Source organism: Lygodium microphyllum, chromosome 6, assembly GCF_053477565.2.
Source record: "Lygodium microphyllum isolate KBCC chromosome 6, Lygodium_microphyllum_v1.1.10, whole genome shotgun sequence".
In the NCBI taxonomy this organism is placed as follows: domain Eukaryota; kingdom Viridiplantae; phylum Streptophyta; class Polypodiopsida; order Schizaeales; family Lygodiaceae; genus Lygodium; species Lygodium microphyllum.
In genome coordinates this window covers 13,481,709-13,487,708 of record NC_141140.1, presented here as the reverse complement: position 1 = coordinate 13,487,708, position 6,000 = coordinate 13,481,709, and positions in this window count along the sequence as shown.

The window sequence follows — 6,000 nt, the reverse complement described above, 5'->3', positions numbered from 1 at the left end:
AGTTTAGCATCGAATTGAGTGGAATGGTATGAGTAAGGGCTTGTGGTGAAACTCCTTTTATGTTAGTGTATTTCCATGCAAACATCTCTCGATATTCCCTAAGTAGCTCTATAAGTTGTGCCTCATCCTCCTTTTACTGAGGTCCTCAACAATATACATAGGCTTAGAATTTTGCTTGCCTCTGCAATATTTACCTCTTTTACTCTTGTTGGTCCCTCAATAGGCTCATCAAATGTGCCTTCATTTTTGGCTCCAAGCAAGACCACTTGTGGGAGCTCACGCTCAACCACCAAGACCCATGGACTGCTTATTGCTTCAAGCGTTCCAAGCTGAGCACTAATGGCTACCTCTCACATAGCCGGCACACCATCCATGTCTACAGGTGCAGTGAGCTTACCTCCATGCTGTTCGAGTTACCTCCTCTCCTGCGCACTCCGGTAGCTCCACGATCCAAGTGCAAGCTTCAAGCAAGCTCCATCCTCAATCTCCACGCCCCAAGCTCCATCATCGCGAGCAAGAGAAGAGAAGAGAAGAGAAGAGAAGAGAAGAGAAGAGAAGAGAAGAGAAGAGAAGAGAAGAAGAGAGGAGAAGATGGAGAGATTCTCCTTCTCAGTCCCTCACCCTCACACACTCACTCCCTCACACTCTCACACTCCCTCTCTCAAGCACAACCTCAAGCAAACAAGAAGAAGAAGAAGAAGAAGAAGAAGAAGAAGAAGAAGAGGAGAGCCACTTTTTGCCACACACAAGAATGAGCTTCTCATTCACTTTTCAACTTTATATACAAAACCCTAAATCCCTTTTGGGCAGCATCCCCTTTTCCCCTTTTTTACATGGCCGGCCATAGCCTAGGCCCTTTTTCCCATTGTCCTTCTATCTTCCTAGCTTCCTTTCCACCGCCCGTCTACATTTACAAATTGCACACATGAGAGCCCGGCGCTCCTTGAATTAAACCATGATGCGCTTGCGCTCTTTTATAAAAGTTTTGACTTGTGCTTTTCCTTGTGTGCCTTTCTCCCTTATTTAGGACTCTTCTCCTTGTGCGTCTTTGTCTTCCGTTTCTCTTTGCCTTGGCCTTTGTCTTTGTCTTCTTCTTTAGCTTTTTCAGATTTTCCACATTCATTCATTTGAGGGTTAACATTACCCCCTCCTAGGCGAGTGCCAGTCCCATGGCACTCATCGTCGTAGGTAGCCGGAGTTAGCATGCACCGAAGATGTGGGTGGTAAGAACGTCTATGGTTGCCATGGTGGAGTGTTGGTAGTGGTGGGGAGGAAGGTCGTTGGGGGCACGTTGGTGGGTTAAGTGGTAGGTGGTAGGGAAATGGGAGTTGGTGGTAGGGCTGTTCTTTGGGGGGGGTTTTGCACTGATGGAGTACAAGTGGCGGTTTGTTGGGGATTCTGTACATGATGATTCTTGGTAGGCTTACAGGGTAATAAGGATAGGAATTCAGAGTTGAGTGTTGATGAAGAGTGAAAGACACCTTCATTGGAGTCTTCAATACCTGCAATTGAAAACCTCTCATAGGTGGTTTCTCCCTAGGGGTAGTGCTAGTCTTCTTTATCGTGCACAAGATATAGTTTAATTAGTTTAGGAGACAGGTCGAACTCTAAGCAAGCTGAGAGTATTGTCCTAAACTTGAGGAGCCAAACTGTGTATATATTTCGGTGCAGATATTATGTTAGTGCTCGTGCATACTTAGATATTACGTAGGTAGAAGACCGCGGGCTGGTTTCTCATAACGACATGTGGATGAAGCAAAGTCGTCCATGGTGGGAAGAAGTACACATGAAGGTGTATGCAACATCCTGTGCATTGTGATTGCACAACGTAACATAATAGAACACAGGGATACTACACTATCGGTAGTTGGTAGACATTGGGTCTGTGCGATGAGGACAGTGTACTTTTCATGGCCATTCATGCAGTGCTTACCACAATTGATTGCAATGATATTAAGGCAAAGTGAAAGAGGGAATTGTGTGAATGGGTCAGGGTGACAGGTCTTAACCATAGGCGAGACAAGCTCCCTAGGTCTGTCCTGCCCTTGATGTGCCCTGAACTATTGTGGGTGATGCTAGGGGGCTAGGCGACTAGGGACGGAGCCAGCCGACCAAGGTCACTGGACGCTCCTAATTTGAGGACCCCTAGGTGCGGTGCTGTGATCGTGGGTGCTTCTTATCTTTTTGTTCTTTTGTTTTGTTTTGTTTTCTCTTTTTTTTCTCTGTTTTCTTTTGTGTTTCTTTTTCTTATGCCTTTTTTTCTTTCTTTCTACCTCTTTTTTTTTTTGACTTGCCTGAGTACAACCATTGCAATATATTGAGGCTATCATCCTTTCAATGGGTTGGGAAATGTCAAACTTCGAAGGCTCAGGAAATGGATATGTCAGTGATGATTGTGCCCTAGCCTCGTTATTAGAGAAGTTGTTGTTGTGATGTTGGTACGATTGAGGTAACAATCATCGTGAGATCACTGTAGAGCTTGACCCAAGAAGAGAGCCTAGCCCATGACCATGCTTTGGTTCGTGCGATGTGGACACTCGCAAGGGTGATTTTTCGTATTCGGTAGCGTGGCTTTGCTGCGGTTCTTTGTGCGGTTGGTGGCCCTGCGGTGACTTGGGCATTGAACATGTTTGCATGAAGACCTGTGTCATCCTGCATCCACTTGTCACTTCATGAGAGTATATGCAAGTCGCATGCGTCAAGTACAACGAAGTAATGCAATCATGTCAAGATATAACTTTTCAAAATGCTATGATGTTGATTGCAATGCCTATTCCAGTGCTTGTTAAAGACGTGGCATATATTAACGATAGGTAAAGGAAGTGTGTACAAGTGGAGAGCCTGCCCCTTTAATCATCAAAAGACAAAAAGTTATGGCAGGATGGCTTGTTAAGCGGCTTGTATATCATAGGGGCTACTCGATTTGCACAAGGTGGGGTGAGTCCGGGTGGTTGGGGGACTGAGGCTCTGTTGTTGCTGCTGAGGGGCTCTTGTGAGGTTGGGCAGGGAAGATGTCGGCGAGGACCCAAATGGTGTAGTCTCTGGGACCCAAAAGGTGGGGTGAGTCCGGGTGGTTGGGGGACTAAGGCTCTGTTGCTAGTGAGGGGCTCCTGTGAGGTTGGGCAGGGAAGATGTCGGCCGGGACCCAAATGGTGTAGTCTCTGGCCGCGACCATTTCCAAGATGCTTTTGAACAATGCATCGAATTCTTCCTTATCTTGAGCTGCCCTTTCAGCCTTTGAGCACCTGTTGCCCGAGCACGTGTTGGGGGCTTGCACAACCGGTGTTGCCACACCTTGTGTGCTTCATTGAGCTTCTACTCCCCTGACCTGGGGATTCTTTGGCCTACGTCCGGGGTGGTGTCACTTGGGACCTCGTTTCTTTGCATACCTTTTGAGGGTAGGCACGTAGCACATCGGCGGAGGGGCGTGTGCTGCATGTTCTCCTCGACAGCGGAGATCGTCTTTGCAAGCCAGCTGCCCTAGGTGCTCCATGTCTTCCTCGTAGGGGGACGTGCAAGATGCGAGCCAAGGATTAGGCCTTGATACAGGATAAAACCATTCACATGTAAGGGATTATAGTGTGGGTTATCAAGCGCATATGACGAGAAGGGGAGGGGTGAGGCATGTAGTGCTTGTTGTAGAGGGATGGCCCCCGTGATGATGTTCATTTAGCCTCCAGCCATTAGCAGATCTTGGCTCATGCTAAGTTACGTGGACTGGTGGTCATGGATTGGGGCAGGGCTCATCCTCGAAAGGATAGACCAGAAAGGGAAAAAGGTGTATAGAAAGGGTTTGCACCCTATCTACACCATTAGAGATGTTGGTCAGGGCTTCCTATGGTGGTAATGAGGGGTGCATGCCCTCCACCCGGAGGTGGAAATGGTCACACAACTTCTAAATATGTGGTGAGAGGAGGACCTGACGAGCTTAGCCTGTTGACCCCAACTCTTCTCCCTGCGCTTGACTATTATTGCTTGTGTGTGTTGATAGTGTCTATACAGGGTCACAAAAGTCATTGTTTATTTACATACATATCCATGTATCCATGTCACTTCCTAAGGATAAAAGCCAATTATAGAACTCTGGATTGTACTGGAGTGTGGCGCACACATCCAATACTCGTGGCAGCTTACTCAATACCGATAGATATTTTGCCACATCGAGTAGCATGGAACCTTGTCCGAGTCTACTGGCAACATGTAACTCCTCCTCAGTGAGAACCTTATCAAACAGAGAGTTCTCTTGGCTAGGTTCAGCTAAGTCCATACCTCGAATGGTAGTCAGCACTCGAAGGGAAGTTGGTGCCACATAGGTTGGGTCTCTTTGAGACCGCCATTTGGCCAATCGCTCCTCTGAGACTGTCATGATTTGGGGTCCTAGTTTGGCCATTGCAATGCGGTTTTCACATCAACGCTGTTCAAATTGACTTTGGCCCTCTGATAGTCACTTTAGTTGCTCTATCTCTAAGAGATTTGGTTGGTAGAGCACATCATTGAATGTGACAATTAAGTGCAGTTTGTCGGCTTCCTCGCTAGAGATGAGTTGCATGCGTTCATGTAGGAGCCTGTTATAGTGCTTGTCAAGATGTTCTTACTCTTCCCAAGATAAGGAAAATGGCAAGTATTCTCCAAGTTACTCTTTAGGGAATGCGCACATGTCTGCCAGGACATAGACACATGCAAACACCTTGAGCTTAGCATCCAACTCAGTTAAGCACTCTGTGACACTTCTATGTTCAACGAGGGCTTGCTCGGTTGCTATCTCATGCAAGGTTCTAGGAGTTTGCCTGGGCTTTAGCGTAGCTGGGGGCTCAGGCCTAGACAGGCAAGTTTGGCCAATGCTAGGATTTCTTATGCTATTGGGGTTTCCATGTTTCTCTTGAGGCTTCATTATTGCATCATGGTTCTCCTTGGATGTGATTGGTATAGGTTTGTCACCCTGTTGTGATAGCGTTATGTCCACTCTTGATTGGTCAATGCAAGTTCTATTATCGGTGGATTGAGTGTTGCCAGCAGCCATTGATGGTAATGACTGCTTTGATTTTTCAGAGCACAAGGATGTGTTTGAGGTTTCACCACTATTAGGAGAGGCATCAATGGGTTCATTGGTGGATGGACTCGATGCTTCATTCATCAGCTCTCCAACGCTCTTTGTCTCAATGTTCTTGGGGTCCAAAACCACCTACAACTGTTGTTGTTTTCACTGTTTTCTTCTCTTTTTCTTGGTCAGTGAAGGTGCATCTCTCAATGACTCAGGACCCTAGACTAGGTCAACCAGTAATGTGCTTGGTTGGGCCTCAACATTTCCTTTCTCTAGTGTGTCCTCATGGGACATAGGTGTGGCCTGCTGAATAGCCTCGCCAGGTGGTGAGGGTAAAACTGTCTCCCTTTTGGGAGAGTCTAGCTCTTCAGCCAATTCCCATGTGTTTAACTCCTCCAGCCTAAGCTTTAGGCACTTTGGAAGTGTTGGAGTTGTCAAGGAAGTTGTTGCGACACCTCCTTCACGAGTAAATTGCTAAGGACACGTTTCGCAAGGGGCCTTGTCACAACCAAGGGCTATGACTACTATGATCCCTGATTGGAAGCAGTAGCGGCTAGTCCAGTGGGCTGGCTACTCTTGGTGGGTTGCTGTGTGAGGTCCCTAGGGCGATCAGAAGTGGTCGCATCTTTCATTTCCCTTTGAGCATTCATCTGTGTAGATCGAGCATGAGTTGAACTGGTCACATTGGGTTGCACAGGCATATCCTTGGGCCGAGAGCCACGGCTAGTGTCATGTCCCCTTCTTGGATATTCGAAAGCTTTGATGGAGATAGAGATTGGGAGTGAGCAGCCACCATTGACGACTGCTGTTGTGCTTCCTGTGTCCATTTGGAAAAAGAGAATGTAGGAGATCTAGGACTCTTAGGTGGACCTGGCACTGGCTGAATGATTTGCTTGAGGCTATTAGCCGATTGTGCCATTTGCTTTGTTGAGCGATCAGCCTTGCCATGAGCAATGTTG